This window comes from Drosophila serrata, unplaced genomic scaffold (genome assembly GCF_035046125.1).
Source record: "Drosophila serrata isolate PLE 108 unplaced genomic scaffold, ASM3504612v1 contig_302, whole genome shotgun sequence".
Classification (NCBI taxonomy): Eukaryota; Metazoa; Arthropoda; class Insecta; order Diptera; family Drosophilidae; genus Drosophila; species Drosophila serrata.
In genome coordinates this window covers 2100759-2113798 of record NW_028257200.1, presented here as the reverse complement: position 1 = coordinate 2113798, position 13040 = coordinate 2100759, and positions in this window count along the sequence as shown.

The following is a 13040-nucleotide window of genomic DNA, read 5'->3' as shown; positions in this document are numbered from 1 at the left end:
TATGAGTTTTTTTAAACTATGATTTTCGGAAAAAAATGTTCTGTTTTATACCTTTCTAGAGGTTGTTATGATTTTAGTGAGAAACTGACAATAACATAAACAAACGCAGTATCCAGATTTGTTGGTGCAATAAAAAATAGCACAGAAAAGCTTTCCGAATTAAAATTAATGCAATTTCGGCCTAATTATAATGTCCGAAAAACTTAGATCTCTTAAGAAAATGGTCTGTTTTTATACCTATTTGCAGAATATAATTTAAGTCAGAAGCTTGAAAGGTAATGAAGGAGTCATTTCCGACCTTATTAACCATATATATTCTTGATCAGCATCAACAGCCCAGTCGTTCTAGCCATGTCCGGTCAAAAAATAAATTTTTCACATTTTTTCGAAAATTGAAAATTTTATAAGGGGTTACATCATTAAAATTGCCAAAAATTGACAAAAAATTGAATTTTGTAAATTATAAAACTGAGTATGCAGCTTTGTTATTTGACTAAAAACTAGCAGAGAACAGCTTTCCGAATTAAAATTAATGATTTTTTGGCTTAGTTATGAGTTTTTTTAAACTATGATTTTCGGAAAAAATGTTCTGTTTTTATACCTTTCTGCAGGTTTTTATGATTTTAGTGAGAAACTGACAATAACATAAACAAACGCAGTATCCAGATTTGTTGGTGCAATAAAAACTAGCACAGAAAAGCTTTCCGAATTAAAATTAATGCAATTTCGGCCTAATTATGATGTCCGAAAAACTTAGATCTTTTTAAAAAATGGTCTGTTTTTATACCTATTTGCAGAATATAATTTAAGTCAGAAGCTTGAAACGTAATGAAGGAGTCATTTCCGACCCTATAAACCATATATATTCTTGATCAGCATCAATAGCCCAGTCGTTCTAGTCATGTCCAGTCAAAAAATAAATTTTTCACATTTTTTCGAAAATTGAAAATTTTATAAGGGGTTACATCATTAAAATTGCCAAAAATTGACAAAAAATTGAATTTTGTAAATTATAAAACTGAGTATGCAGCTTTGTTATTTGACTAAAAACTAGCAGAGAACAGCTTTCCGAATTAAAATTAATGATTTTTTGGCTTAGTTATGAGTTTTTTTAAACTATGATTTTCGGAAAAAATGTTCTGTTTTTATACCTTTCTGCAGGTTTTTATGATTTTAGTCAGAAACTGACAATAACATCAACAAACGCAGTATGCAGATTTGTTGGTGCAATAAAAACTAGCACAGAAAAGCTTTCCGAATTAAAATTAATGCAATTTCGGCCTAATTATGATGTCCGAAAAACTTAGATCTTTTTAAAAAATGGTCTGTTTTTATACCTATTTGCAGAATATAATTTAAGTCAGAAGCTTGAAACGTAATGAAGGAGTCATTTCCGACCCTATAAACCATATATATTCTTGATCAGCATCAACAGCCCAGTCGTTCTAGCCATGTCCAGTCAAAAAATAAATTTTTCACATTTTTTCGAAAATTGAAAATTTTATAAGGGGTTACATCATTAAAATTGCCAAAAATTGACAAAAAATTGAATTTTGTAAATTATAAAACTGAGTATGCAGCTTTGTTATTTGACTAAAAACTAGCAGAGAACAGCTTTCCGAATTAAAATTAATGATTTTTTGGCTTAGTTATGAGTTTTTTTAAACTATGATTTTCGGAAAAAATTTTCTGTTTTTATACCTTTCTGCAGGTTTTTATGATTTTAGTGAGAAACTGACAATAACATAAACAAACGCAGTATCCAGATTTGTTGGTGCAATAAAAACTAGCACAGAAAAGCTTTCCGAATTAAAATTAATGCAATTTCGGCCTAATTATGATGTCCGAAAAACTTAGATCTTTTTAAAAAATGGTCTGTTTTTATACCTATTTGCAGAATATAATTTAAGTCAGAAGCTTGAAACGTAATGAAGGAGTCATTTCCGACCCTATAAACCATATATATTCTTGATCAGCATCAATAGCCCAGTCGTTCTAGTCATGTCCAGTCAAAAAATAAATTTTTCACATTTTTTCGAAAATTGAAAATTTTATAAGGGGTTACATCATTAAAATTGCCAAAAATTGACAAAAAATTGAATTTTGTAAATTATAAAACTGAGTATGCAGCTTTGTTATTTGACTAAAAACTAGCAGAGAACAGCTTTCCGAATTAAAATTAATGATTTTTTGGCTTAGTTATGAGTTTTTTTAAACTATGATTTTCGGAAAAAATGTTCTGTTTTTATACCTTTCTGCAGGTTTTTATGATTTTAGTCAGAAACTGACAATAACATCAACAAACGCAGTATGCAGATTTGTTGGTGCAATAAAAACTAGCACAGAAAAGCTTTCCGAATTAAAATTAATGCAATTTCGGCCTAATTATGATGTCCGAAAAACTTAGATCTTTTTAAAAAATGGTCTGTTTTTATACCTATTTGCAGAATATAATTTAAGTCAGAAGCTTGAAACGTAATGAAGGAGTCATTTCCGACCCTATAAACCATATATATTCTTGATCAGCATCAATAGCCCAGTCGTTCTAGTCATGTCCAGTCAAAAAATAAATTTTTCACATTTTTTCGAAAATTGAAAATTTTATAAGGGGTTACATCATTAAAATTGCCAAAAATTGACAAAAAATTGAATTTTGTAAATTATAAAACTGAGTATGCAGCTTTGTTATTTGACTAAAAACTAGCATAGAACAGCTTTCCGAATTAAAATTAATGATTTTTTGGCTTAGTTATGAGTTTTTTTAAACTATGATTTTCGGAAAAAAATGTTCTGTTTTATACCTTTCTAGAGGTTGTTATGATTTTAGTGAGAAACTGACAATAACATAAACAAACGCAGTATCCAGATTTGTTGGTGCAATAAAAAATAGCACAGAAAAGCTTTCCGAATTAAAATTAATGCAATTTCGGCCTAATTATAATGTCCGAAAAACTTAGATCTCTTAAGAAAATGGTCTGTTTTTATACCTATTTGCAGAATATAATTTAAGTCAGAAGCTTGAAAGGTAATGAAGGAGTCATTTCCGACCTTATTAACCATATATATTCTTGATCAGCATCAACAGCCCAGTCGTTCTAGCCATGTCCGGTCAAAAAATAAATTTTTCACATTTTTTCGAAAATTGAAAATTTTATAAGGGGTTACATCATTAAAATTGCCAAAAATTGACAAAAAATTGAATTTTGTAAATTATAAAACTGAGTATGCAGCTTTGTTATTTGACTAAAAACTAGCAGAGAACAGCTTTCCGAATTAAAATTAATGATTTTTTGGCTTAGTTATGAGTTTTTTTAAACTATGATTTTCGGAAAAAATGTTCTGTTTTTATACCTTTCTGCAGGTTTTTATGATTTTAGTGAGAAACTGACAATAACATAAACAAACGCAGTATCCAGATTTGTTGGTGCAATAAAAACTAGCACAGAAAAGCTTTCCGAATTAAAATCAATGCAATTTCGGCCTAATTATGATGTCCGAAAAACTTAGATCTTTTTAAAAAATGGTCTGTTTTTATACCTATTTGCAGAATATAATTTAAGTCAGAAGCTTGAAACGTAATGAAGGAGTCATTTCCGACCCTATAAACCATATATATTCTTGATCAGCATCAATAGCCCAGTCGTTCTAGTCATGTCCAGTCAAAAAATAAATTTTTCACATTTTTTCGAAAATTGAAAATTTTATAAGGGGTTACATCATTAAAATTGCCAAAAATTGACAAAAAATTGAATTTTGTAAATTATAAAACTGAGTATGCAGCTTTGTTATTTGACTAAAAACTAGCAGAGAACAGCTTTCCGAATTAAAATTAATGATTTTTTGGCTTAGTTATGAGTTTTTTTAAACTATGATTTTCGGAAAAAATGTTCTGTTTTTATACCTTTCTGCAGGTTTTTATGATTTTAGTCAGAAACTGACAATAACATCAACAAACGCAGTATGCAGATTTGTTGGTGCAATAAAAACTAGCACAGAAAAGCTTTCCGAATTAAAATTAATGCAATTTCGGCCTAATTATGATGTCCGAAAAACTTAGATCTTTTTAAAAAATGGTCTGTTTTTATACCTATTTGCAGAATATAATTTAAGTCAGAAGCTTGAAACGTAATGAAGGAGTCATTTCCGACCCTATAAACCATATATATTCTTGATCAGCATCAACAGCCCAGTCGTTCTAGCCATGTCCAGTCAAAAAATAAATTTTTCACATTTTTTCGAAAATTGAAAATTTTATAAGGGGTTACATCATTAAAATTGCCAAAAATTGACAAAAAATTGAATTTTGTAAATTATAAAACTGAGTATGCAGCTTTGTTATTTGACTAAAAACTAGCAGAGAACAGCTTTCCGAATTAAAATTAATGATTTTTTGGCTTAGTTATGAGTTTTTTTAAACTATGATTTTCGGAAAAAATTTTCTGTTTTTATACCTTTCTGCAGGTTTTTATGATTTTAGTGAGAAACTGACAATAACATAAACAAACGCAGTATCCAGATTTGTTGGTGCAATAAAAACTAGCACAGAAAAGCTTTCCGAATTAAAATTAATGCAATTTCGGCCTAATTATGATGTCCGAAAAACTTAGATCTTTTTAAAAAATGGTCTGTTTTTATACCTATTTGCAGAATATAATTTAAGTCAGAAGCTTGAAACGTAATGAAGGAGTCATTTCCGACCCTATAAACCATATATATTCTTGATCAGCATCAATAGCCCAGTCGTTCTAGTCATGTCCAGTCAAAAAATAAATTTTTCACATTTTTTCGAAAATTGAAAATTTTATAAGGGGTTACATCATTAAAATTGCCAAAAATTGACAAAAAATTGAATTTTGTAAATTATAAAACTGAGTATGCAGCTTTGTTATTTGACTAAAAACTAGCAGAGAACAGCTTTCCGAATTAAAATTAATGATTTTTTGGCTTAGTTATGAGTTTTTTTAAACTATGATTTTCGGAAAAAATGTTCTGTTTTTATACCTTTCTGCAGGTTTTTATGATTTTAGTCAGAAACTGACAATAACATCAACAAACGCAGTATGCAGATTTGTTGGTGCAATAAAAACTAGCACAGAAAAGCTTTCCGAATTAAAATTAATGCAATTTCGGCCTAATTATGATGTCCGAAAAACTTAGATCTTTTTAAAAAATGGTCTGTTTTTATACCTATTTGCAGAATATAATTTAAGTCAGAAGCTTGAAACGTAATGAAGGAGTCATTTCCGACCCTATAAACCATATATATTCTTGATCAGCATCAATAGCCCAGTCGTTCTAGTCATGTCCAGTCAAAAAATAAATTTTTCACATTTTTTCGAAAATTGAAAATTTTATAAGGGGTTACATCATTAAAATTGCCAAAAATTGACAAAAAATTGAATTTTGTAAATTATAAAACTGAGTATGCAGCTTTGTTATTTGACTAAAAACTAGCATAGAACAGCTTTCCGAATTAAAATTAATGATTTTTTGGCTTAGTTATGAGTTTTTTTAAACTATGATTTTCGGAAAAAAATGTTCTGTTTTATACCTTTCTAGAGGTTGTTATGATTTTAGTGAGAAACTGACAATAACATAAACAAACGCAGTATCCAGATTTGTTGGTGCAATAAAAAATAGCACAGAAAAGCTTTCCGAATTAAAATTAATGCAATTTCGGCCTAATTATAATGTCCGAAAAACTTAGATCTCTTAAGAAAATGGTCTGTTTTTATACCTATTTGCAGAATATAATTTAAGTCAGAAGCTTGAAAGGTAATGAAGGAGTCATTTCCGACCTTATTAACCATATATATTCTTGATCAGCATCAACAGCCCAGTCGTTCTAGCCATGTCCAGTCAAAAAATAAATTTTTCACATTTTTTCGAAAATTGAAAATTTTATAAGGGGTTACATCATTAAAATTGCCAAAAATTGACAAAAAATTGAATTTTGTAAATCATAAAACTGAGTATGCAGCTTTGTTATTTGACTAAAAACTAGCATAGAACAGCTTTCCGAATTAAAATTAATGATTTTTTGGCTTAGTTATGAGTTTTTTTAAACTATGATTTTCGGAAAAAATGTTCTGTTTTTATACTTTTCTGCAGGTTTTTATGATTTTAGTGAGAAACTGACAATAACATAACCAAACGCAGTATCCAGATTTGTTGGTGCAATACAAAATAGCACAGAACTCATAACTAAGCCAAAAAAATCATTAATTTTAATTCGGAAAGCTGTTCTATGCTAGTTTTTAGTCAAATAACAAAGCTGCATACTCAGTTTTATAATTTTCAAAATTCAATTTTTTGCCAATTTTTGGCAATTTATAAAATTTTTAATTTTCGAAAAAATGTGAAAAATTTATTTTTTGACCGGACATGACTAGAACGACTGGGCTATTGATGCTGATCAAGAATATATATGGTTTATAGGGTCGGAAATGACTACTTCATTACGTTTCAAGCTTCTGACTTAAATTATATTCTGCAAATAGTTATAAAAACAGACCATTTTTTAAAAAGATCTTAGTTTTTCGGACATCATAATTAGGCCGAAATTGCATTAATTTTAATTCGGAAAGCTTTTCTGTGCTAGTTTTTATTGCACCAACAAATCTGCATACAGCGTTTGTTGATGTTATTGTCAGTTTCTGACTAAAATCATAAAAACCTGCAGAAAGGTATAAAAACAGAACATTTTTTTCCGAAAATCATAGTTTAAAAAAACTCATAACTAAGCCAAAAAATCATTAATTTTAATTCGGAAAGCTGTTCTATGCTAGTTTTTAGTCAAATAACAAAGCTGCATACTCAGTTTTATGATTTACAAAATTCAATTTTTTGTCAATTTTTGGCAATTTTAATGATGTAACCCCTTATAAAATTTTCAATTTTCGAAAAAATGTGAAAAATTTATTTTTTGACTGGACATGGCTAGAACGACTGGGCTGTTGATGCTGATCAAGAATATATATGGTTAATAAGGTCGGAAATGACTCCTTCATTACCTTTCAAGCTTCTGACTTAAATTATATTCTGCAAATAGGTATAAAAACAGACCATTTTCTTAAGAGATCTAAGTTTTTCGGACATTATAATTAGGCCGAAATTGCATTAATTTTAATTCGGAAAGCTTTTCTGTGCTATTTTTTATTGCACCAACAAATCTGCATACTGCGTTTGTTGATGTTTTTGTCAGTTTCTGACTAAAATCATAAAAACCTGCAGAAAGGTATAAAAACAGAACATTTTTTCCGAAAATCATAGTTTAAAAAAACTCATAACTAAGCCAAAAAAATCATTAATTTTAATTCGGAAAGCTGTTCTATGCTAGTTTTTAGTCAAATAACAAAGCTGCATACTCAGTTTTATGATTTACAAAATTCAATTTTTTGTCAATTTTTGGCAATTTTAATGATGTAACCCCTTATAAAATTTTAAATTTTCGAAAAAATGTGAAAAATTTATTTTTTGACTGGACATGGCTAGAACGACTGGGCTGTTGATGCTGATCAAGAATATATATGGTTTATAGGGTCGGAAATGACTCCTTCATTACGTTTCAAGCTTCTGACTTAAATTATATTCTGCAAATAGGTATAAAAACAGACCATTTTTTAAAAAGATCTAAGTTTTTCGGACATCATAATTAGGCCGAAATTGCATTAATTTTAATTTGGAAAGCTTTTCTGTGCTAGTTTTTATTGCACCAACAAATCTGCATACTGCGTTTGTTGATGTTATTGTCAGTTTCTGACTAAAATCATAAAAATCGGCAGAAAGGTATAAAAACAGAACATTTTTTCCGAAAATCATAGTTTAAAAAAACTCATAACTAAGCCATAAAATCATTAATTTTAATTCGGAAAGCTGTTCTATGCTAGTTTTTAGTGAAATAACAAAGCTACATACTCAGTTTTATAATTTTCAAAAGTCAATTTTTTGCCAATTTTTGGCAATTTTAATGATGTAACCCCTTATAAAATTTTCAATTTTCGAAAAAATGTGAAAAATTTATTTTTTGACTGGACATGGCTAGAACGACTGGGCTATTGATGCTGATCAAGAATATATATGGTTTATAGGGTCGGAAATGACTACTTCATTACGTTTCAAGCTTCTGACTTAAATTATATTCTGCAAATAGGTATAAAAACAGACCATTTTTTAAAAAGATCTAAGTTTTTCGGACATCATAATTAGGCCGAAATTGCATTAATTTTAATTTGGAAAGCTTTTCTGCGCTAGTTTTTATTGCACCAACAAATCTGCAAACTGCGTTTGTTGATGTTATTGTCAGTTTCTGACTAAAATCATAAAAATCGGCAGAAAGGTATAAAAACAGAACATTTTTTCCGAAAATCATAGTTAAAAAAAACTCATAACTAAGCCAAAAAATCATTAATTTTAATTCGGAAAGCTGTTCTATGCTAGTTTTTAGTCAAATAACAAAGCTGCATACTCAGTTTTATAATTTTCAAAAGTCAATTTTTTGTCAATTTTTGGCAATTTTAATGATGTAACCCCTTATAAAATTTTCAATTTTCGAAAAAATGTGAAAAATTTATTTTTTGACCGGACATGGCTAGAACGACTGGGCTATTGATGCTGATCAAGAATATATATGGTTTATAGGGTCGGAAATGACTACTTCATTACGTTTCAAGCTTCTGACTTAAATTATATTCTGCAAATAGGTATAAAAACAGACCATTTTTTAAAAAGATCTAAGTTTTTCGGACATCATAATTAGGCCGAAATTGCATTAATTTTAATTTGGAAAGCTTTTCTGCGCTAGTTTTTATTGCACCAACAAATCTGCAAACTGCGTTTGTTGATGTTATTGTCAGTTTCTGACTAAAATCATAAAAACCGGCAGAAAGGTATAAAAACAACACATTTTTTCCGAAAATCATAGTTTAAAAAAACTCATAACTAAGCCATAAAATCATTAATTTTAATTCGGAAAGCTGTTCTATGCTAGTTTTTAGTGAGATAACAAAGCTACATACTCAGTTTTATAATTTTCAAAAGTCAATTTTTTGCCAATTTTTGGCAATTTTAATGATGTAACCCCTTATAAAATTTTCAATTTTCGAAAAAATGTGAAAAATTTATTTTTTGACTGGACATGGCTAGAACGACTGGGCTGTTGATGCTGATCAAGAATATATATGGTTTATAGGGTCGGAAATGACTCCTTCATTACGTTTCAAGCTTCTGACTTAAATTATATTCTGCAAATAGGTATAAAAACAGACCATTTTTTAAAAAGATCTAAGTTTTTCGGACATCATAATTAGGCCGAAATTGCATTAATTTTAATTTGGAAAGCTTTTCTGTGCTAGTTTTTATTGCACCAACAAATCTGCATACTGCGTTTGTTGATGTTATTGTCAGTTTCTGACTAAAATCATAAAAACCGGCAGAAAGGTATAAAAACAAAACATTTTTTCCGAAAATCATAGTTTAAAAAAACTCATAACTAAGCCATAAAATCATTAATTTTAATTCGGAAAGCTGTTCTATGCTAGTTTTTAGTGAAATAACAAAGCTACATACTCAGTTTTATAATTTTCAAAAGTCAATTTTTTGCCAATTTTTGGCAATTTTAATGATGTAACCCCTTATAAAATTTTCAATTTTCGAAAAAAATGTGAAAAATTTATTTTTTGACTGGACATGGCTAGAACGACTGGGCTATTGATGCTGATCAAGAATATATATGGTTTATAGGGTCGGAAATGACTACTTCATTACGTTTCAAGCTTCTGACTTAAATTATATTCTGCAAATAGGTATAAAAACAGACCATTTTTTAAAAAGATCTAAGTTTTTCGGACATCATAATTAGGCCGAAATTGCATTAATTTTAATTTGGAAAGCTTTTCTGCGCTAGTTTTTATTGCACCAACAAATCTGCAAACTGCGTTTGTTGATGTTATTGTCAGTTTCTGACTAAAATCATAAAAATCGGCAGAAAGGTATAAAAACAGAACATTTTTTCCGAAAATCATAGTTTAAAAAAACTCATAACTAAGCCAAAAAATCATTAATTTTAATTCGGAAACCTGTTCTATGCTAGTTTTTAGTCAAATAACAAAGCTGCATACTCAGTTTTATAATTTTCAAAAGTCAATTTTTTGTCAATTTTTGGCAATTTTAATGATGTAACCCCTTATAAAATTTTCAATTTTCGAAAAAATGTGAAAAATTTATTTTTTGACCGGACATGGCTAGAACGACTGGGCTATTGATGCTGATCAAGAATATATATGGTTTATAGGGTCGGAAATGACTACTTCATTACGTTTCAAGCTTCTGACTTAAATTATATTCTGCAAATAGGTATAAAAACAGACCATTTTTTAAAAAGATCTAAGTTTTTCGGACATCATAATTAGGCCGAAATTGCATTAATTTTAATTCGGAAAGCTTTTCTGTTCTAGTTTTTATTGCACCAACAAATCTGCATACTGCGTTTGTTGATGTTATTGTCAGTTTCTGACTAAAATCATAAAAACCGGCAGAAAGGTATAAAAACAAAACATTTTTTCCGAAAATCATAGTTTAAAAAAACTCATAACTAAGCCATAAAATCATTAATTTTAATTCGGAAAGCTGTTCTATGCTAGTTTTTAGTGAAATAACAAAGCTACATACTCAGTTTTATAATTTTCAAAAGTCAATTTTTTGCCAATTTTTGGCAATTTTAATGAAAATTTTCAATTTTCGAAAAAATGTGAAAAATTTATTTTTTGACTGGACATGGCTAGAACGACTGGGCTATTGATGCTGATCAAGAATATATATGGTTAATAAGGTCGGAAATGACTCCTTCATTACGTTTCAAGCTTCTGACTTAAATTATATTCTGCAAATAGGTATAAAAACAGACCATTTTTTAAAAAGATCTAAGTTTTTGGACATCATAATTAGGCCGAAATTGCATTAATTTTAATTCGGAAAGCTTTTCTGTGCTATTTTTTATTGCACCAACAAATCTGGATACTGCGTTTGTTTATCTTATTGTTAGTTTATCACTAAAATAATAACAACCTCTAGAAAGGTATAAAACAGAACCATTTTTCCGAAAATCATTGTTTAAAAAAACTCATAACTAAGCCAAAAAATCATTAATTTTAATTCGGAAAGCTGTTCTATGCTAGTTTTTAGTCAAATAACAAAGCTGCATACTCAGTTTTATAATTTACAAAATTCGATTTTTTGTCAATTTTTGGCAATTTTAATGATGTAACCCCTTATAAAATTTTCAATTTTCGAAAAAATGTGAAAAATTTATTTTTTGACCGGACACGGCTAGAACGACTGGGCTGTTGATGCTGATCAAGAATATATATGGTTTATAGGGTCGGAAATGACTCCTTCATTACGTTTCAAGCTTCTGACTTAAATTATATTCTGCAAATAGGTATAAAAACAGACCATTTTTTAAAAAGATCTAAGTTTTTTGGACATCATAATTAGGCCGAAATTGCATTAATTTTAATTTGGAAAGCTTTTCTGTGCTAGTTTTTATTGCACCAACAAATCTGCATACTGCGTTTGTTGATGTTATTGTCAGTTTCTGACTAAAATCATAAAAACCGGCAGAAAGGTATAAAACAGAACATTTTTTCCGAAAATCATAGTTTAAAAAAACTCATAACTAAGCCAAAAAAATCATTAATTTTAATTCGGAAAGCTGTTCTATGCTAGTTTTTAGTCAAATAACAAAGCTGCATACTCAGTTTTATAATTTTCAAAAGTCAATTTTTAGTCAATTTTTGGCAATTTTAATGATGTAACCCCTTATAAAATTTTCAATTTTCGAAAAAATGTGAAAAATTTATTTTTTGACCGGACACGGCTAGAACGACTGGGCTGTTGATGCTGATCAAGAATATATATGGTTTATAGGGTCGGAAATGACTCCTTCATTACGTTTCAAGCTTCTGACTTAAATTATATTCTGCAAATAGGTATAAAAACAGACCATTTTTTAAAAAGATCTAAGTTTTTCGGACATCATAATTAGGCCGAAATTGCATTAATTTTAATTCGGAAAGCTTTTCTGTGCTATTTTTATTGCACCAACAAATCTGGATACTGCGTTTGTTTATGTTATTGTCAGTTTCTCACTAAAATCATAACAACCTCTAGAAAGGTATAAAACAGAACATTTTTTTCCGAAAATCATTGTTTAAAAAAACTCATAACTAAGCCAAAAAATCATTAATTTTAATTCGGAAAGCTGTTCTATGCTAGTTTTTAGTCAAATAACAAAGCTGCATACTCAGTTTTATAATTTACAAAATTCGATTTTTTGTCAATTTTTGGCAATTTTAATGATGTAACCCCTTATAAAATTTTCAATTTTCGAAAAAATGTGAAAAATTTATTTTTTGACTGGACATGGCTAGAACGACTGGGCTGTTGATGCTGATCAAGAATTACCTTTCAAGCTTCTGACTTAAATTATATTCTGCAAATAGGTATAAAAACAGACCATTTTCTTAAGAGATCTAAGTTTTTCGGACATTATAATAAGGCCGAAATTGCATTAATTTTAATTCGGAAAGCTTTTCTGTGCTATTTTTTATTGCACCAACAAATCTGGATACTGCGTTTGTTTATGTTATTGTCAGTTTCTCACTAAAATCATAACAACCTCTAGAAAGGTATAAAACAGAACATTTTTTTCCGAAAATCATAGTTTAAAAAAACTCATAACTAAGCCAAAAAATCATTAATTTTAATTCTGAAAGCTGTTCTATGCTAGTTTTTAGTCAAATAACAAAGCTGCATACTCAGTTTTATAATTTTCAAAAGTCAATTTTTTGTCAATTTTTGGCAATTTTAATGATGTAACCCCTTATAAAATTTTCAATTTTCGAAAAAATGTGAAAAATTTATTTTTTGACCGGACACGGCTAGAACGACTGGGCTGTTGATGCTGATCAAGAATATATATGGTTTATAGGGTCGGAAATGACTCCTTCATTACGTTTCAAGCTTCTGACTTAAATTATATT